At 62.3% G+C, this 20,127-nt stretch overlaps 1 protein-coding gene and 1 long non-coding RNA gene across 4 annotated transcripts in view; one reads left to right on the top strand and one right to left on the bottom strand.

Moving 5' to 3' along the window:
• Positions 1-2,320: 2,320 nt before the first annotated feature.
• On the bottom strand, positions 2,321-6,063 carry LOC105488402 (uncharacterized). Of its 3 annotated transcripts, none has more exons than XR_011606667.1 (4): positions 5,647-6,063; positions 4,332-4,428; positions 3,515-3,942; positions 2,321-2,826 (listed from the first exon to the last, which is right to left on the bottom strand). It is a non-coding gene; the product is annotated as an uncharacterized lncRNA (long non-coding RNA). The 3 variants fall into 3 exon arrangements; XR_011606666.1 differs by having other exon boundaries at positions 2,321-3,622; positions 3,712-3,942; XR_011606665.1 differs by having other exon boundaries at positions 2,321-3,942.
• A 219-nt stretch (positions 6,064-6,282) lies between these two features.
• LOC105488401 (protein tyrosine phosphatase 4A3) overlaps positions 6,283-20,127 on the top strand; it is a 46,418-nt gene continuing 32,573 nt past the window's right edge. The window contains exon 1 of the mRNA XM_011752398.2: positions 6,283-6,302. The gene's annotated coding sequence lies outside the window, so the exon portion shown is untranslated. The remainder of the gene's footprint in view (positions 6,303-20,127) is intronic.

The following is a 20,127-nucleotide window of genomic DNA, read 5'->3' as shown; positions in this document are numbered from 1 at the left end:
TCTGTCAATACGCTTGCCCAGAGGTACACGAGAGGGCTTTAGGACAGGAGGCAGGAACCCCACTCCTGGGGCCCCTGGTGGGCCAGGGGTGCAGGGGAGAGGGGCGTTCTGAACCTGGGTGGGTGGGTAAGTTGGGCAGACCCCGGCGGAGGTCCACTCCCCACTCTCCCTGGAGACCTCCTGTGAGGTCTGCCCCTCTGAAGACACAGATTTTCCTAAGTCACACTGAGGGGTGGGCTTGCTGAGGCCCAGCTGGGGGTCTTCCTGCAGACCAGCCTGTCCCTCCCCACTTGCCAGTGGTCTGGGCTATACCTGGGGAGGGCTTCTGCTCTGGGCCTCAGGACCTGGTGGGAGCAACTCATGGAGAGGGCTCTCCCTACCTTGGTGGGGGTGAAAAGACAGGCCCACCTAGGCTGATCTCTGGGGGAGGGTCCTGACCCCCGGGAGCCCTGGGTGCTGAGGAGGCCTCTCCCAGGGCCATAGTCTCCATGGATGGAAGTAGGGGGTGGTGGCTGGGCCAGCCCCCGACATCCACCAGCTGCCAGGCCTGCTCCGAGAGTCCCCGAGCTCTCCACCACCCTTGGGACCACACCCAGCTGCGGTATCCCAAAGCCCTGCTACTCTCCCCACCAGCAGCTCCAGGCCGGCTCTGCTGGACCCTGCAGGGCAGAGAGGACGGAGCTGGACCCCACCTTGATGGGCCACAGGATGGGGGCACATCAGACACACGAGAGGTCTCCCTTTGGCCGTGCCGTGTGTGCGGGAGCGTCAGTCAGACTGTGAACACGCTCAGCCTCAAAGGACTGAGCGGGGGGCTCTGCGCTTGCAGATCGCATCCTCCTTCACCGGGACTGTGGGGTGAGGAGCAGACCCTGGCTGCAGCTCTGCCTCTCGCCCTGAATGGGGTGCTGCAGGGCTGGCATGTGCACGCTTTTTGCTGGCGTCTCCCCTAAATCCCAGCAGATGAGGAGGCCAGGTGAGGCTGCAGGCAGGACCTGACACGCAATTTTAGGGACCCGGGGCCAAATGGAAATGCAGGCCTCTCATTCAAAAATGTTCAACATCGCCCTACAGCAACAGCAGAGCATTCGACCTGGCTGAGGGCAGCCCCGTGACCTGCGCCCAGCTCGCACCCCGTGCAGCAGCCCTGCCCACAGGCCCCACAAGGGGGCGCCCGTGTGGCGTGCCTGAGGCCCACTCCCCGCAGGCCCGCCCGCCCCGACCCTCCCGGGCATCCTCAACGCTGCAGCGTGGGTGTCCCGGCCTCCTCACTGGCGGAAGCATCTATGGACGGTGGTCCTCCGGGAGCTGGGGGTCACAAGTGCAATGGCAGGTGCCAGATGGGGCTGAGGCCAGAAGGGCTGTGTATGGTGGGACACCTGGCCACGGTCACCCCCAGGGAGGCCCCGTCATCCCCAGGAGACACCCCAGCTCTTGCCTGGGACCCTAGCACCAGGCCACAGGGTCCCTGCTGACTCCCCCATCCACCCTCCACCAAGGCGCCCCTCCTGCCTGCTGAGCGCCAGCCCCTTTCCTCCAGGAAGAATGCTTGGCCGGCAGGTCCCTGCTCAGATGCGGTGCCTGGGACGTGCTTCCTGGGTGCCCCCAGTATGGTAGCTGGGGCACTGTCTAAGGGGACTCCCACTGCAGGTCCCAGTGCGGCCTGGCACAGGTCCTCAATGAAAGTTTGCCAAACACAGGAGCCGTGGGAGCCAGGAGCCCTTTCAGCTGTCAATGGGCCACACAGCTAGAGCATACAGGCTTAGGGGAGCCCCACCAGTGCAGTGGTCCCAGCTCAGTGTCCCACTAAGCTCCCATACCCTACCTCATTGGTGGTCTCAGAAGTCCAGGTCAGACACTGCCCTACGCCCACCCCAGCCCCCAAGGGGCCGGAGCTCAGCCTCCAGTGGTCTTCCCTCATCCTTGCAGGCGGCACCGGCTGCAGGCTCAGGAAGTCGCCCCACCCTGCCCATGCCAAGTCAGGGCAGGCCTGGGTGCCCCACAGAACACAGTGAGGTGGTGCTGGGTGGCTTATGAGGCCAGATCACACGTGTCTTGCTCTCCTGGGTCACTCCACATGGGGGAGGCCAGCCCCAGTGCTGGGAGGACACCCAAGCATCCCTACAGAGGGGCGTCTTCAGGAAGACTCTGAAGCAGCAGCTCATAACCTGCGTGGCCTGGCCAGCTGGGACAGTGAGAGGGCTCCAAAAGGGAACCCCCAGCCGCAGTCAGGCCCTTGCACGTCTGGAACCCTGGCCATCTGACTGCATCTCATGACACCCCCGACAGAACCGCCCAGCCCAGTCACTCAGAACTCTGACCACAGATGCACAGAGAGAGCAGGTTTCATAGGCACCACTAATACACAAACAAAAATTGCATCATCATAGTAGCATGGTTGCATTAATGAAACTCGGGGAAGGAGGGACATGAAAATGACCTTCGCAGCTCCTGCATGCCAACCCCCTGAGTCCTGGCCTCCCTCAAGCCCTACTTCCTCTTCGCATCAGGGGCATGGCTGCTTACGCTGGTTCCCTCGATAGCAGAGCCTGAGACGGGGACATGGGCGCAGGTGGTTTATTTGTGATGACCAGGTGAGGGAGCCAACACAGGTGTGTAATCGAGGCCTCAGCTGGTTTCAGGACCTCCTGGGAAGTGTGCCGGACACCTGAGGAAGGTCCTTCTGCAGATGGGAGGCAGGTGTATCCACCACAGCCCGGCCACACTGCGGAGGGCTGGCCCTCCTCTGCCCTTCGCGGCTTGGTATACAAGGAAGGCAGGCACTGAGGAGGAGGGTCCAAGCTCGCTCAGAATGGGCCACTGCCACTGAAATCAGGGCACAGGGGGGATGTGAGGTGGCCCAGAGAGCATTGTTCCCCACACTTACTCTCTTCTTAGATGTAGACTCCTGCACCCCGCTTCTGTTTACCTAACTTACCACTAAACAACAAGCTCTTTTTAATCTTGTTTGACCCTCAGGGCTGGAGGAGGATTCAAAAGACAGTCATAAAGACATCTACTGAGCACCTGCTCTGCGCAGGCAGAAGCAACGCAGCACTTGACAGGCACCATCTTGTGGGGTACCAAGAGCCCTGTGAGGTTGGAGCTGTTACCATGACATTTATAGATGGGGAAACTGAGGCCAGGAGAGGTGAAAGTGTGCAGCGCAGTGATGGGGGCTCAAGAGCTGCTGCTGGTGCCATTAGCCCACCCGTGCCCTCCGTGGCTAGATCTAGGTCCCCTAGCCTGGGCCCCTCCTGTAGGGCCCTGCTGGGCTGGAGGAGGCTTTCCAGAAATCCACTTAGCGCTGACCTCGTCTTTGTCCTCCTTGGAGCTAATCTGCTAATCCTGCCAGACCCAGAGGGCCTCACCACCGTCTAGACCGTCCTGCACGGTCGGCGCCCCCTCCAGCAATCCCCTGCCTGCTGGGGGCCTCCTCCTGGCCATGCCTCCAGGGCAGGCCAGGTCCAGTGACTGGGGTAGGTGGAGCTGGGATTCTTTCTGTGGAACATACCTCAATCCTAGGGGAGATTCTGGAGTCTGGAATTCAGAAGACTGGGCCTGGTTTCTAACCCCACCTTTTCAAGGCTCAGCCATCGTCTCTGAGGCCCCATTTTCTCCTCTGTCAAACACGATCACTTTGAGCTCTCTTCCGGCTATGAAATCCCAGGATTCTCCCCAAGCCTGTTCATGCCCGGCCCTTCCACTCACAGCAGTTGGACGGCTCTGGCTTCACCAGGACTGGGTTTGAATCTGGACTCTGTTTTCACTTAGCTTCTGCTTCCTAATCTGCAAAACGGGGGTGTCAGGGGTTCCTCTGCAGGGCTCAGTGTGGACTTGGTGGGTGGGTGTAAGTCCCTGGCGTGTGGTCAGCACTCGGTGAATGTCTGAGAACCGAAAAGAATCCGGCAAGGAGTCGTCTCCTCCTTTGCTCCCAACTCCCTGCAGGATGACAAGAGTGTGGGGAGGAAGGACACTCCAGCCTCTTGGGAGCCCACTCACCCCAGCAGATTTGGGTGGCTGGGATAGAACCTCTCTGGGATTTTGGGCAGGAGAGGAGGAAAATAGCATGAAACGGGCAGGGGGAGTTGGTGCTGCTCAGGCTAGATGAAGCCAAACATTTATTTATTCATGCTTTTTTCTGAGACAGGCTCTTGCTCTTTCACTTAGGCTGGGGTGCGGTGGTGCAGTCAGGGCTGACTCTAGCCTTGACCTCTTAGGCTCAGGTGATCCTCCCCCCTTAGCCTCCCGAGCAGCTGGGACTATAGGAGCATGACACCATGTCTGGCTCATTTTTTATTTTTTGTAGAGATAGGGTCCCACTATCTTACCTAGACTGGTCTTGAATTGCTGGGCTCAAGTGATCCTCCTGCCTCAGCCTCCCAAAGTGCTGGGATTATAGTGTGAGTCACTGTGCCTGGCCTGAAGCTAAACATTTAAAAAATAAGAATTAAAATGCAGCCACAATGAAATGGGAAGGTGCTGCTTTTACAGGTGCTGAACTTCCTGGCAATAGAAGCATTTAACGGGAGGTTCCCTTTTTCCTAGGACCTCAAAGCTGGAGCACCAGGGATGTTGCCTTGACCTTCCCATGTGTGGATCTCTGCTTGAACACACCAAGTACAGGACACCCTATTTAGCAGTTAAATATGGGAATTGTACCAGCTTTACTCCCAACTTGCTGGGCAATCTTTGGGAGTTGCTGACATTCTCTGTGCCTCATCAGCAAAACAGAGAGAATACTAGCCCTCCCAGTATGGGCTGTGTGAGGACTAAATGAGCTGATAAGCCCAGATTTGAACCCGGGTCTGCAAGGTTATGTCCTCTGAGACATCCCCACCCCTACCCTTAAGGACCAGGGGCCTCTGGACACCATCAGCTCACCCACCTGCCCAGGATTTGCACGCACCAGCTCTGTGCCAGATGCTGGGCACGGGGACAAGCCAGATGAGGTGTGGACCGTGACCTGTGTTGTCACTGATTGGGGGACTTTCTGGCAGAGTGGAGAGTGTAGTGGGCTGAGAGACAGGAGGGCCAGCGGAGGCTGAGCTCTCAGAGGTGGTGGCAGCTGATGGGGACCACGCAATGGGAAGGACAGAAGCCCTGGAATAGTCTGGGGTGAACTTCCAGGCAAAAGGAGCAGCAGGTGCAAACGCCCTTAGCTGGGAAGGAAACTTTGGGTTGGAGGAAGAGCTTAGCGCTGAGAGAGGTGGCAGCCAGGTGGCGGGGAGGCAGCCCAGTCAGGTGGTTGTGGGACAGTTTAGGGTCTCTGGCCTTCACCAGTGAGGCGGTGCCTGGAGGCTTTTGCAGAGGAAGGCGGCTCTCACTCCCATCTTCCCGGGGTCCCCCTGGCTGCTGAGGGTGGATGGGTGGAAGAGCATCTTTCGGGGAAGTGGAGGCAGGACTGGAGCAGTTGAACATCTGACTGGGCCAAGGGCCCAGGGATTGGCATGGAAAAGGGCTGGGTGGGTAAGGCCCCCTGGGAGACCCCAGCTTGCCTCTGTTTCCCCCTGTCCTGGGGCCTCCTGCATGAACCAGCACTGGTTTTTCCAGTAACTGGAGCCGCAAGCCTCCCTAGGAAGGGTTGACCTAGAAGAGGATGTCCTCAAGGTCCCCAAGGGCTGGAGGCTGAGATGCCGCCCTCACCTGGGCTGGCCTTGCAGCCTGGAGGCACGGGGTGGTGCAGCTCAGGCAGGCCCCGTACACAGGCCTTCCCGCTCTTCTGAGCACCACGTGTCCCGTGGGCGCCCTACCCGTCCTGATAACACAGGGGTCCGGGGGCCTCGAAGCCGGTCTGACCGCAAGTACCCGGGCCGGGTGGCTGCTGTCTTGTCGCCCCAGCCCATCCCCTCAGTCAGCCCGCCTGGCGGCAGGGGACCCAGCCCCAGTCGACTTAGGGGGAAACTGAGAACTCCAGAAGTTTCGTCAACTCCATGGCCTCGTCCACATCCCGCCCTCTGCCTCCTCACTCGGGCTTCAAAACTGCCCCTCCAACGCCTGCCCGCCCCAGGCTGACCTGGCCTAGGCGCCCGCCAGGTACAGGAGCCAAGCTACACGAGCCAAGGTCAGCGCCCGAGGCCGCCCGCGCGGTCACAGCCACCTCCTCCCAGCCCACGGGCGGCCTCGGGGCAGGCGAGCGCGCGGCCGCGGCGTGGGGAGCGCTCCCATTGGGCCGTGCCCCCACGTGACCCGGTGGGTCCGGCGCGCGCCCCAAGCTGGCGGCGCCGCGGCCGCGCCTGTGCACGAGGGCGCGCGCGTCCCGAGCCCTCCGCCCGTCGTGCCGGCGCCGCCCGGACCGCCAGGTCAGTCTCCTCCGCGCCCGCTCGGGGCGGGGGCGCGCGGCGCTTTGTGCAGGCGCGTGGGGGGCCGTCCGCGCGCGAGCCCGCCGCCCGCTCCGGGCACGGCTCGGGGCCGCGCAGCCGGGAGGGCCGCCGCCTTCCCCCTGCCGGCGCGTCCCGGGACCCTTCGCCTGGCGTCCGCTCCGGCGGGAACGTGGGCCTGGAGGCTACCACGTGCCGGGGCCGAACCCCAGGAGGCTGCTGTTTCCCCAGGCGAGCCACAGGACACCCCTGGCTGGAAGGGGTGACCCGCTCCCGTTTCTGGGTGCGCGGGAGACCTCCTACCCTGAGTTCATCCTGGCCAGGGTCCCGCCCAGGATCTGGCTCTACCCCCGTTAAGCGCTCAGTTTCCTCAGCTGCACAGTTCGGAGGGCTGGAACCCCACAGCCTTCCGTGCCTCCAGGGCGGGTCGTGGATGTCAATGGAGGTCACGGGGAAGCCAAGCGTCAGGTCTCAGGCCGGGTGGAGTCCGGCTCAGACCATACCAGTGTTGGGACTCGGGCGGCGCCTCAGCCCTTCAAGCAGCACCCCCGTAGAATCAGGTCAGCAGCCTTGATCCACGTGCCTCAGGATTAAACGGGTGACGGCTGACACGCCCCTGGGCAGCTGGTGGCCGCCGGGGTGGGGTGGTGGCATGCTTAGCTCCAAGTGGGCAGAGCAGTTTCACCCTGGCCTGTCGCTTCCCAAAGGGAAGCCCTTTATGAGGGAGGCTTCCCTGGCCCTCTCTGATAGCGGCTCCAAGGGCAGCGTGGGGTCCAGGCTAGCTGGTCACAGTGTGTGCCCGGGCACCCTCAGCCAAGGCTGAAAGGCACGTGCTGCACCTCCTCTCTCAGCCTGCGGGCTCTGGGGTGTGCCCTGCTCATGATGGTGAGTGCTGGGCGTCCCCCTAGTCTGCGGACCCTGGGGGCCCTGTTCCCAGGCTGGAGCAGTGTCCTCAGCTGCAGACCAGAGGAGGTCACTGAACACAGAAGCCCCCTGGCAGCCCTGTGCAGAGCGGTGCTTCACAGAGTTCCTGCAATCCTCCCAAGAAGTTCATCAACCCCATTTCTCAGATGAGGAGATGCAGGCCCAGAAAGGTGGAGTTGGTGCAACCCCTAGCCTGTAAGGCTAAGCAGAGCCTTGGTGTTCCCATCTGTGAAGGGGGCGTTGGAGCTGCTGTCAATGGGTGGCTCCGAGCCTGTCACCTGAGTGGAATTAGCCACTGGGGGTCTCCCAATCACCACGCTGGCCCCCCTCACTGTGGTTACTAAGGAGGAGAAGCTGCCCTGTGTAGGAATTCCTGGACTGTTTCCAAATAGCCCCGCTAGGGAACTGGTCACCCCTCAACACCCCCAACATGTTTGCCAAGCACTTACTCTGTGCCAGGCCCAGTGCTGGACCTGGAGCTGGGGCATGGCTGGCTGGCTGGCTGAGCGGGGCAGGTTGTGGACAGGCCCCCACAGGCAGTCAGCATGAGGAGTGCTGGACCTGGAGGCGGGGCATGGCTGGCTGGCTGAGTGGGGCAGGTTGTGGACAGGCCCCCACAGGCAGTCAGCAGGAGGGAGAAAATGTAGGCGGGCATGAGACGCAGCCTCCAGGTCGTTTCCTCAGCTACCTGCTCCTCTCTGCCTTTGCCCTCCTCCCGGAAGCCTGCCCTGAGTAAGGCTGCGGGCCTCAGTTGGTCCTCTCTCTGTCCTCAGTACCAGCCCAGGACATGGTGAGGGTGGCTGGCTGATGCAGTCAGGCACTGGACGTGGGAGACAGGAGGAAGGCCGGGTGGGTGGGCTTCTTTCTCAGACAAGTGGGCAGTTTGGATGGTGAGGAGGTCTTGGAGTCACCATGGGTGGCTGGGCTCAAAAATGACATGAGGGCACGCTTAACAAATGCTTAACTAAATCCTGAATTGGCACTGGCCAATTTCTGTAGTGTAACTACGCCCAAGCTGCACAGACGTGACTTTACTGGCTGAGGACTCTGGCAGAGGTGCACACAGCCTGAGAGGGGCACATAAGCTGGTGTGAGCCCTCGCGCTCACCGCCAGGGTGGGCAGAGTGTCCGCTGGTGCCCAGTGCCTATGCACGTGACCTCCTTAGGGAGTTACATCCAGATGGCGGTGATACAGCTTGGGGAGGCCTCTCCCTGGTTGGCAGGTCCTGGCGAAAGGGAGAGTTGAGTGGAAAGGGTACCAGGTTGGTGCCCAGGTGGCATTTGGCCAGAGGGGCTGAGCGGCGAGCTTCTGGGCCTGGGGCTGACAGACAGCAGTGATTTTTTGGCCCCCAAGACCTTGGGCTTGCCTTGTTCCATGAAGGTCCCAAACCTGACCAAAGGCTGTAACCAGATGGTCACTGTCCCAGACCACTTCTCACCTCAAGAGCACCGCTTCTCCCTACCTCCACCTTGGCCACCCTTGCTGTCACCTACTCCGTCTGATCCCTGGCACCCCTCCCTGCCCTCAGTGGCGTTTCCTAGCAAGTGCAGCAGGCCAAGGCTGGGCTAGAGGCAGGAGGGCCTGGCTTCCCAGTGTCTTACTGGATGCTTGACTTCTTGCCCCTCTGTTTCCACACCTGTAAAATGGGAGCAATGATGGGTCTTCCTGGCAGGAAGTGGTGAGGCTCGGTCACACGGGTGAACATGTGTGAGGTAAAAAAGACTTCCCACCCCTCCTTCTGACCTGGACCTGCTCGCAGGACCCATAGGCAGGAACCCGGGCAAGGTCCGAGGGCCGATGAGCCCCGCCCTCTCTGCACAGTTCAGAGTTGGGTGGGAATGGCCGTGGCCGCGGGTGGAGGTTCAGAGTTGGGTGGGAATGGCCGTGGCCGTGGGTGGAGGTTCAGAGTTGGGTGGGAATGGCTGTGGGTCGCAGGAGGAGGTTCAGAGTTGGGTGGGAGTGGCTGTGGGTCGCAGGAGGAGGTTCAGAGTTGGGTGGGAGTGGCTGTGGCCGCGGGTGGAGGTTCAGAGTTGGGTGGGAGTGGCTGTGGGCCGCGGGTGGAGGTTCAGAGTTGGGTGGGAGTGGCTGTGGGCCGCGGGAGGAGGTTCAGAGTTGGGTGGGAGTAGCTGTGGGCCACGGGTGGAGGTTCAGAGTTGGGTGGGAGTGGCTGTGGGCCGCAGGAGGAGGTTCAGAGTTGGGTGGGAGTGGCTGTGGGCCGCGGGTGGAGGTTCAGAGTTGGGTGGGAGTGGCTGTGGGCCGCGGGTGGAGGTTCAGAGTTGGGTGGGAGTGGCCGTGGCCGCGGGTGGAGGTTCAGAGTTGGGTGGGAGTGGCTGTGGGCCGCGGGTGGAGGTTCAGAGTTGGGTGGGAGTGGCCGTGGCCGCGGGTGGAGGTTCAGAGTTGGGTGGGAGTGGCTGTGGGCCGCAGGAGGAGGTTCAGAGTTGGGTGGGAGTGGCTGTGGGCCGCGGGTGGAGGTTCAGAGTTGGGTGGGAGTGGCTGTGGGTCGCAGGAGGAGGTTCAGAGTTGGGTGGGAGTGGCTGTGGGCCACAGGTGGAGGTTCAGAGTTGGGTGGGAGTGGCTGTGGGCCGCGGGTGGAGGTTCAGAGTTGGGTGGGAGTGGCTGTGGGCCGCGGGAGGAGGTTCAGAGTTGGGTGGGAGTGGCTGTGGGCCACGGGTGGAGGTTCAGAGTTGGGTGGGAGTGGCTGTGGGCCGCAGGAGGAGGTTCAGAGTTGGGTGGGAGTGGCTGTGGGCTGCAGGAGGAGGTTCAGAGTTGGGTGGGAGTAGCTGTGGGCCGCGGGTGGAGGTTCAGAGTTGGGTGGGAGTGGCTGTGGGCCGCGGGTGGAGGTTCAGAGTTGGGTGGGAGTGGCCGTGGCCGCGGGTGGAGGTTCAGAGTTGGGTGGGAGTGGCTGTGGGCCGCAGGAGGAGGTTCAGAGTTGGGTGGGAGTGGCTGTGGGCCGCCGGTGGAGGTTCAGAGTTGGGTGGGAGTGGCCGTGGCCGCGGGTGGAGGTTCAGAGTTGGGTGGGAGTGGCTGTGGGCCGCGGGTGGAGGTTCAGAATTGGGTGGGAGTGGCCGTGGCCGCGGGTGGAGGTTCAGAGTTGGGTGGGAGTGGCTGTGGGCCGCAGGAGGAGGTTCAGAGTTGGGTGGGAGTGGCTGTGGCCGCGGGTGGAGGTTCAGAGTTGGGTGGGAGTGGCTGTGGGCCGCGGGAGGAGGTTCAGAGTTGGGTGGGAGTGGCTGTGGGCCGCGGGAGGAGGTTCAGAGTTGGGTGGGAGTAGCTGTGGGCCGCGGGTGGAGGTTCAGAGTTGGGTGGGAGTGGCTGTGGGCCGCGGGTGGAGGTTCAGAGTTGGGTGGGAGTGGCTGTGGGCCGCAGGAGGAGGTTCAGAGTTGGGTGGGAGTAGCTGTGGGCCGCGGGTGGAGGTTCAGAGTTGGGTGGGAGTGGCTGTGGGCCGCGGGTGGAGGTTCAGAGTTGGGTGGGAGTGGCCGTGGCCGCGGGTGGAGGTTCAGAGTTGGGTGGGAGTGACTGTGGGCCGCGGGTGGAGGTTCAGAGTTGGGTGGGAGTGGCCGTGGCCGCGGGTGGAGGTTCAGAGTTGGGTGGGAGTGGCTGTGGGCCGCGGGTGGAGGTTCAGAGTTGGGTGGGAGTGGCTGTGGGTCGCAGGAGGAGGTTCAGAGTTGGGTGGGAGTGGCTGTGGGCCGCAGGTGGAGGTTCAGAGTTGGGTGGGAGTGGCTGTGGGCCACGGGTGGAGGTTCAGAGTTGGGTGGGAGTGGCTGTGGGCCGCGGGAGGAGGTTCAGAGTTGGGTGGGAGTGGCTGTGGGCCACGGGTGGAGGTTCAGAGTTGGGTGGGAGTGGCTGTGGGCCGCAGGAGGAGGTTCAGAGTTGGGAGGGAGTGGCTGTGGGCTGCAGGAGGAGGTTCATAGTTGGGTGGGAGTAGCTGTGGGCCGCGGGTGGAGGTTCAGAGTTGGGTGGGAGTGGCTGTGGGCCGCGGGTGGAGGTTCAGAGTTGGGTGGGAGTGGCCGTGGCCGCGGGTGGAGGTTCAGAGTTGGGTGGGAGTGGCTGTGGGCCGCAGGAGGAGGTTCAGAGTTGGGTGGGAGTGGCTGTGGGCCGCGGGTGGAGGTTCAGAGTTGGGTGGGAGTGGCTGTGGGTCGCAGGAGGAAGTTCAGAGTTGGGTGGGAGTGGCTGTGGGCCGCGGGTGGAGGTTCAGAGTTGGGTGGGAGTGGCTGTGGGCCGCGGGAGGAGGTTCAGAGTTGGGTGGGAGTGGCTGTGGGCCACGGGTGGAGGTTCAGAGTTGGGTGGGAGTAGCTGTGGGCTGCAGGAGGAGGTTCAGAGTTGGGTGGGAGTAGCCGTGGGCCGCGGGTGGAGGTTCAGAGTTGGGTGGGAGTGGCCGTGGGCCGCGGGTGGAGGTTCAGAGTTGGGTGGGAGTGGCCGTGGCCGCGGGTGGAGGTTCAGAGTTGGGTGGGAGTGGCTGTGGGCCGCAGGAGGAGGTTCAGAGTTGGGTGGGAGTGGCTGTGGGCCACGGGTTGAGGTTCAGAGTTGGGTGGGAGTGGCCGTGGCCGCGGGTGGAGGTTCAGAGTTGGGTGGGAGTGGCTGTGGGCCGCGGGTGGAGGTTCAGAGTTGGGTGGGAGTGGCCGTGGCCACGGGTGGAGGTTCAGAGTTGGGTGGGAGTGGCTGTGGGCCGCGGGTGGAGGTTCAGAGTTGGGTGGGAGTGGCTGTGGGCCGCGGGTGGAGGTTCAGAGTTGGGTGGGAGTGGCTGTGGGCCGCAGGAGGAGGTTCAGAGTTGGGTGGGAGTGGCTGTGGGCCGCGGGTGGAGGTTCAGAGTTGGGTGGGAGTGGCCGTGGCCGCGGGTGGAGGTTCAGAGTTGGGTGGGAGTGGCTGTGGGCCGCGGGTGGAGGTTCAGAGTTGGGTGGGAGTGGCTGTGGGCCGCCGGTGGAGGTACTGCATTTCGCACAGGTATGTGATCGGGGTGGCATCGCGGCTGCCTGATTTCGGTGTGCTGCGAGTGGGGTGGGTGCGGTTGGGGGCAGCCCGGGGTGTGCCCCACGCCTGCCAACTGGGTAGGCTGGCCTCCCTGGGGGTCGGGTGGGGTGGGGCCTCCCGGAGGTGGGACGGGGACAGAGACAGGTGTTTCCTTCCACCTAGGAGCCCGAGCAGAGAGTGGAGGGTCCTGGCAGCCACCTACGGCAGCTGAGAGCTGCGCTCTTTAGCCGAGTGGGATCAGGGCTACGTGGACACAGCCGGTGCCAGTGCGGGTGGGGCAAGAGCTGTGGGTTCCGATGGCCCCGTAGTTCACCTGGCAGAGAGGGTGCACGTGTCTCCCCTCCTTGGGGCGCCTCAGGTCAGGATCCTGAGAACCTCACTTATCTTTTGAGCTGCGCCAAGGCTATTGTACAAAAAGTAGTTTAGAAAAGGAGAGGCTCTTCCTTCCAACCAAGGGTGTGGCCCTAAGGACCTGTCTCCAGGTCATCAGGTGGCATGGAATCTGGCCCCGGGCAGCCCATCCAGCATTCCTCTCTCACTGAGCCCCCAACCCTGGAGCACCTACTGTGTGTGCCTGCTCTGGCCCATTGGGAACAGGACAGTCCCAAGCCCTGCCCCGAGGAGCTGGCACCAAGTGGAGCAGCTGTGCCACAGGCACACGGGGGACAAAGGGCACCTGCTGATGATTGGGCCTGGAAGAGATGAGGTGGGGATGGGGGCTACAGAGTGGGGGGAGGTGGCCTCGGGAAAGGCTAACTTGGCCACGCCAGCTTGGCTATGTCACCTTCTGAGCCTCAGTGTACCCTTCTCTCGTGGGACGAGACCATGCATAACCTGATGGGCTGTGTGTGCGGAGCAGACAAGCTGACGTGCGGGCCCTGAGTGCACTGAGCCTGCTGGGGTTCCAGGCACAGTGGACGAAGGATCCAGGGAACGAAACAGCCTGGGCTGCACTCTCTGGGACCTGCCCTTGAGCCAGGTGCTGGGAGGGTGGCCGGGCTGGCTGGGGGCTTGGATCCTGCAGCCTCTCCTCCCTTGCTGTTTTGCTGGCCAGGGAGAAAGCCAGGCTGGAAGGCCCCAGAGGGCTCAGAGGGATGAACGCAGGTTGATCTGTGTTGAATGTGGCTTCAGCCGCCTCCTCAGGGCCAGAGTGGCTCCTGGAGTAGGAGTGAGAGCTGTGTTAAAGGCAGGGAAGCCAGGGCTTGGGGAAGGTAGTTGCCAGGGTGTGCAGGGCTGTGCCGACCCCATTCTGGTAGGTCCCTGTGACAACAGGGCAGGCTGTCCGCCCATTGTACAGTGAGAGGCTGAGGCTCTGTCACTTCATGAGGTCACACAGGCTCCAGGCAATGGGGGCTCTGTGAAGGAGGTCCCAGTGACCCGGATGGAGCCCCCTGGGTGGGCTGGGACATCTTCCTGTAAGGCCTGTCCTGGGTTGGGGTTGGGTGGGAGAGGACAGGAGTCCTGCTGGGAAGGGCCTCTGCCATGCCCACCTCCTACCACAACTACAGAACAATGACAGCTCTGCCACCTGGCTGCCCCACGCTGGGCACATGCTCCCCACTGGCCTCAGTTGGGAGTCCAGTGAGTCAGAAGGTGAAGGTGGGGTGCACGTCCCCTGCAAACCCTCACAAGGCAGGTGGGGGGGGGGCGGGTACTGGGCATGAGAACCCTGCCTCGGGGCCTGAGTGCCTCAGTGGCTGTGGAGCCTGGTTTTGACCTCTTTGGGACCAGTGTTCTTGTCTATAAAAGGCAGTGATTTTTCTGGATAGTTCAGTGAGGTTCTGTTATCCTTGCCCATCGGAGCTGGAAGGGAGTTGAACAAAATGTTTTGCAGAAATTAGACCTGAGTTGGGCATTGCTCCTCCTGCTGCCCCTGGTTCTGAGGCTTTGGCACCACTAGCCCGCTCTCTGTCCAGGGTCGGCCTGGCTCCTGCGTTTATTATGTGTGAGCCTGGCTGTGTGTGGCTGAGTCCTGGACGGGCCGAGACCGGGACGTGGGACTCTGGACAGTCAGCGCAGGCAGAGCAGGGAGGGAGGCGTCTGCTTGAGGCCTGCCTGGAGGTGCCCAGGCTGGAGCCCTTGGCCCTGGAAGATGTGGTCAGGGTCCAGTGGTGTTGGGATGGCCGAGAAGAGGGCCTCTGTGCCCTCTGCCTGGGGCTTGGCCTAGCCAGTGCTCAGGGTTTATCTGCTGGATGAGAGGTGGAGTGGGCCAGTGGGGCCCAGGTCTCCTGCTAGGTGACCCTCAGAGGTGGGCATAACATCCCTTGGCATCTCTGCTCTGCACTTGCAAATAAGAGGCTGGACCAGATGAGTGGTTGTAAGGTGGGGAAGCACCCCCGGATTGCTTGGTTCTGTTTGAGGCACAGCCCCCAACTCCCGGAGATTCCACTACCCCTGCAGGAGCCACCATTACTGATGTGGGCAGATGGGAGTCTGGGAACCCCCTAGACTGCAGCATGCTAGGGTTCAAGTCCCTGACTCCCATCCTGGGGCATGGAGTGGCAGAACCAGGGAATGTTCTAGAGCGAGGCTGTGAGGTGGGGCAGGGCCTGGGGGGATCAGAGTTCCCTGGGGTGGGGTCTGACTCCCATCCTGGGGCATGGAGTGGCAGAGCCAGGGAATGTTCTAGAGCAAGGCTGTGAGGTGGGGCAGGGCCTGGGGGGATCAGAGTTCCCTGGGGTGGGGTCTGACTCCCATCCTGGGGCATGGAGTGGCAGAGCCAGGGAATGTTCTAGAGCAAGGCTGTGAGGTGGGGCAGGGCCTGGGGGGATCAGAGTTCCTTGGGGTGGGTCCTGGAAATGGGGCATTAGGAGGGAGGCGCTAACCCTGGGAGTTGGAGGGTCTCGGGTCCGTGGCTGAGGGTGGATGTGCTAGACCCGGACTCTGGAAGCTGAACACCCCTGGATGAGGGTGCTCAGGGCCTGGCTGGGGAGACGCTTGCCTTGGTCTCCCCAGTGTCCGGGCCTGGGCTGCCCAGGCGACGCTTCAGTTGATGACATCATTGTCCAGGAGGCTCTTCTTTTGGACCTCAGTTTCCCCTTCTGCAGGATGGGCTGGACCCAGTCTCTCTAGCTTTACCACCCCCCCGTCCCTCCGGAGAGCTGCAGGAGCCTGTTCCCACGGCCTCGTCCTCACCCGCCACGGAGACCTCGAAGCCAGGCCTGGCCCAGCTAGAGGAGGTGACGGGTGGCCCTGCCCTGTCCCTGTCCCCATCTCGGTCCCCTTCCCACGGGACCGGTGCTCCCGGCTGCTCTCCTGGCCCTGGGGCCCTCCTGTGACTCAGGCTTCCTGGAAGAGGCTTGGGAGGGCTTGGAGGATTCCCCGCCACCCCACCCAGGGTTTCTTCCCGCCTGCCTCAGGTCCCCGTCACCACCCCTGCTGCGTCACACAGTATGCTTTCCCTGCTCATCCACTCTGCCCCTGCCCCTAGAGCGGGTACCTCTTACTCCTGCCACCCCCACTCTGGCATCTTCTACTGATGCCTGGAACGCTGGCCCCCTCCTCTGGCTCGCCTGGTCCTGGGGCCCCTGCCAAGGCAAACATCTTCTCCTTTAATCTCCCCGTCCTGGGTCAGCCGCAGAGGCCCTTCCTCCCGGGCTTTGCTTCCCTCTGGCCAGCTGCCCAGAGGCCCATCTGCTGGGAATTGCCGTGTGGAGCTCAGGGGGTCCCTGGGGGTGCCCGGGGCTCCCGGCTGCCCCTCCCCTCGGTGGCCTCCCTGTCCCCTCTGCATGGCCCTAGGGAGCTACAGGGCCTGGCCCTGGCTCTGCCAGCTCTCCCTGCTCCTGCCCTTTCTGGGCCTCAGTTTTTGTGTTTGGAGAATGGGGAGACCCCAGCCCCCACAGCAGATGGGTGAGCCCCAGCCAGCTGAGCCAAGCTGCTTGCTTCTGGGCCGGTGACTGCCATGGATGGACCGGGTCGTGGTGGCACGCCTCTTACTCTCTTCCAGGCCTGTGACCTGGCGGAGGGCTGCCCACGGGTGCCTCAGTTTCCCCACCTGCCAGGTTGTGTTCTTGGGGCAGCCTGGGGACCTGCAATGGCAGCACTACGGGACTCACGAGGAGCTCACATAGGGGAGAGGTGACATTTGAACAACACTTCAAACATGTAGTTATTGTTTTCTCTTTTTTGAGATGGAGTCTCACTCTGTTGTCCAGGCTGGAGTGCAATGGCACGATCTCAGCTCACTGCAACCTCTGCCTCCCAGGCACAAGCGATTCTCCTGACTTAGCCTCCTGAGTAGCTGGGACCACAGGCATGTACCACTATGCCCAGCTGTTTTTTGTAGAGATGGCATTTCACCATGTTGGCTGGGCTGGTCTCCTGGACTCAAGGGATCCTCCTGCCTCGGCCTCCCAAAGTGCCGGGATTACAGTGTGAGCCACTGCGCCTGGCCCACTCTGTGCCCGGCCCGCCTCTGCGCCTGGCCTGCCGCTGCGCCCGGCCCGCCTCTGTGCCCAGCCCAAATGTGGTTATTGTTTTAGTCACACATTTGGTCATGTTCATTATGAAAATTCAAACGGCCCGGTGAACACGTGGCTGCAGTCGCTCTGGCCTTCTGCTTCATTTCACAAGAACCAGGCCGGCCTCGGGTGCTGTTCTGCGGTGTCACTTGAAATTTCCCTGGGTGTTGACTGGGGTCCTCTCCCGATGGCACCCTTGGACCCTGGTCTCTGGGTCTGGCCAGATGCTTATTAACCAGCCATCCCCCCACCCCCATGATGGGCTCTCCTAAGTAAGGCTGTGGACAGCCAGGATGTGCATCTCGGCACCGGGGTGAGTCTTTCTTGGCCCACTGGCAGAACGCTGGCTCAGATGGGAGGGTGGTTGGTGCCCGGCTGTGTGTCCTGCCACCCGCTTCGTCCCTATCCTGGCTGCTGTATAGTTCCCGCCTCCCCATACCTCTTGGGGGCTGCCCGGGCCCACACTGGCCCTGTGGGGATGACAGTAGGCAGAGAGGGGCGGTCGTGACCCCAAAGAGATCCCATGGATGAGTAGGACTTACAGACCTAGAGATGGCAGTTCCCTAGAGATTGATAGACTTGGAGATGGCAGTTCCCTTCCTGGAGCGTGTGTCCCCAAGACTTAGAAGTCATGGTGGGGCAGGAAGCAGTTAGTCAGGGTGGGCTTTTGGGAGGAGATGGCATCACGGTGCAGAGGGAGTCGTGCACGAGGCACCAGGAAGGGGCAAGCCGGGTGAGGACAGGCTCCTCCTGGGCACCCAGGACCTGATGGAACAGCATCACTCTGAATGGCACCGTTGCGAGCCTCTTCTGGGCCGGCAGCCGGAGCTCACCCAGGGCACATCCTTAAACCTCAGGGTCCCCTGGTGGCAGCTGCCATGGCTCCCTGTTTCCCAGGGAGGGAAGCTGGTGTCTGAGGCTGGCACTCTGCTAGGTGACACAGTTGGGGAGTGGCAGTGCTGGGACGGAAGACAGACGAGCTGGCACCTGCACACCTGCACATCATGGTGTTGTGGCCTCCAGCCAGCCAGCTCGTCTGCTCCTTTGCAGATGAGGCCAGAGACAGGAGCCTCTGGTGTGGAGGGGAGGGCACTGGGTTTGATGGGCTCAGGGGTCTCGCGGCTGGCCTTGGGGTAACTTGCCTGCCTGTGCTTCAGTGTCCCCCTCTGTAAACAGGGTGTCACATCCCCCCCGGCCATGTCGGAGGCTCCAAGAGGGCAGCAGGTCCATGTCAGCAGATGCTCTGCTGATGGATACTGCTGGCCGGCCCCTGCTCCCACCCTCCCCTCCTTTGGTGGCGTCCCTGGGCCGGGCTGTTCCCACGGCTGCCCAGCCACAGGAAGCCATCTGGAGGCCTTGTTTACCCCTCCCCCAGCCTCCCTGGCAGGAAGTCACCGGAAGGGCCGTCCCGAGGGGCCCCGGGCCTGTGAGGACAGCCATCGGCTCAGAGGTCTGTGCCGTGGAGTCCCAGGAAAGCATGCGGGGGCAGGGAGCTCAGAGAACAGCAGGTGGAGTGGGGCGCTGGGGCATGTGGGCTGGAGCGTGGACCAAACCATTCACCAAGCTCATCCATCTGTCCATCCACACAGTCACCTACCCATTCCCCGCTGTGGCCACAGCAGGGCCCAGTCCCATGAAGTTCACAGTCTCGGGGCACAGACAAGGCCACTCCAGCTTCAGCCCAGGGTGGCCTGTGTGATGTCAGGGCCATTCCTCCAGCTCCCGGGATCCCACACCTCTCCTGATATCACACAAGCCACCCTGGGTTGGGGCTAGAGGAGGAGACCTGGGCAGCAGCTGAGGTGTCCAGGAGAAGGGAGTTGGGGAGAGGGGTGCTGGCAGAGGGTGCAGCCTCTGGGAACATTGGAGGCCGCCCTGGGTGACGGGTCTGAGGCTGCAAGGTGTGGGTGAGGCGGGTGAAGGGAGAGGTGGGCAGGTGCAGCTGGCGGGAGCTGAGGGCATGAATGGGACCAGTCGGGGTGCTTGTGGCCCTGCAGAACCCCTCTCTCCACCACCTCCTTCCGTCCTCTGGTGCCCTGCTCAGGGCTCCCCCAGGTCACCCTGTAGGTCTGGACCCTCCTGGAGCAGGCTCAGGGGCCTGGGCTTCCACTCCACAGGATGGGTCCAGCTGCCCTGGCATTTGTGGCAACCCCAGTGCCCACTGACAGGCCTGAATGTAGCAGGCTGGGTCCAGGGCCTTTCCCATAGACACTGCCAGCAGGGCCTGCCTGGCCACAGGGGGATCTGTGACCTCTGTGGGGCCTTGCGCCCTGTGTTCTTGGCGGCCTCGCGCCTGTCCTGGCCTCCTGCCTTCAGGATTTGGGTGGGGTGGGGCGGGCAGCCCTGCCCCCGCCCACATGGGGAGGCTGGGGAATGGCCCTTCCGCCTCTGGCTACCCCTCTTCCCCTCCCCCATACCTCCTGCTCCCCTCTTTCCTCACTTTCCCTCCACCCCTCCCCGCTTCTGCTTCCCCTTTCCCATCCCTTTAGAAGGTGTCTACACAGGATCTTCTAGGGTGAGCCCTCCCTGAGAGTGTGTTGGGTTTTTGGGCCTGGCGGGCGTCCCCAGCCTCCCCTGAAGAGGAAGTGAGCGTGAGAACCTGGGCTTTGGTGGATCCAGGTGCCTGCAGGCAGCCCCGGGGCTTGTTTGTTGGGGGCCTGGCCAGCGGGCCGGTCCAGAGTAGGAATAGATGTCTCAGGAGGGTCCCTGGCTGGTCCCAAGCACCTCCTGTGTGCACCAGGGCCACTGTTCTTCCATCCAGCCTCCCAGCAGCCCTGGGGTGTGGTGCCCCTGATTCGGAGGGAGTGATAGGATTTAGGGTTAGCCACCTCCCCAGGTCAGACAGGCAGAGCCGGGCCAACCCCAGGATGAGCCCCGTCAGCCTCTCCATCCTGACTCGTTACGAGACAGTAAGTGAAAGAGGGCATGCAACCAGCACGCAGCCCCAGAGGAAAGGCTGCAGTGGCCTCGCGCAGGGCCGAGGAGGCTGGGCACCGTGTGTGCAGTGGCACTGCCCTCCCTGGTGTTGCCGATGCTGCTGAGAAGGGAGAATGTTGTGGGATGTTGGGGGAAGCTCTGGTCTGAGAGTCCCGGGCCTCGCCGGGCCCAGGCTGGCCACAGGGCACCCCAGACTTTTTTCCTGGGTACGGTGTACAGTGAGTCCTCATGTCACGTCATCCATAAGTTCTTGGAAGCTGCGACTTTAAGCAAAGTGATGCCAGTTGTAAGTGAAAATTGGTTTAAGGAAACTAGTATTACCATAAGTTGATAGATATAGGTAAGAGTTAAGTTCCTGCCAGGTACTTCTGGTTACAAAAACATCACCAAGCTTCAAATGAAGACCCCAAACACTTCTAATATTAAACACTGAAGTAAATGTGAGCTACACATAATGTAAGAAAAGTGAATTAAACAGGGAAGAGAATTGCTTCCCCAGCTTTCCGCGGGTCAGTGAGTG

Source organism: Macaca nemestrina, chromosome 8, assembly GCF_043159975.1.
Source record: "Macaca nemestrina isolate mMacNem1 chromosome 8, mMacNem.hap1, whole genome shotgun sequence".
Taxonomy (NCBI): domain Eukaryota; kingdom Metazoa; phylum Chordata; class Mammalia; order Primates; family Cercopithecidae; genus Macaca; species Macaca nemestrina.
This window is presented reverse-complemented; position numbering and strand designations above follow the sequence as displayed.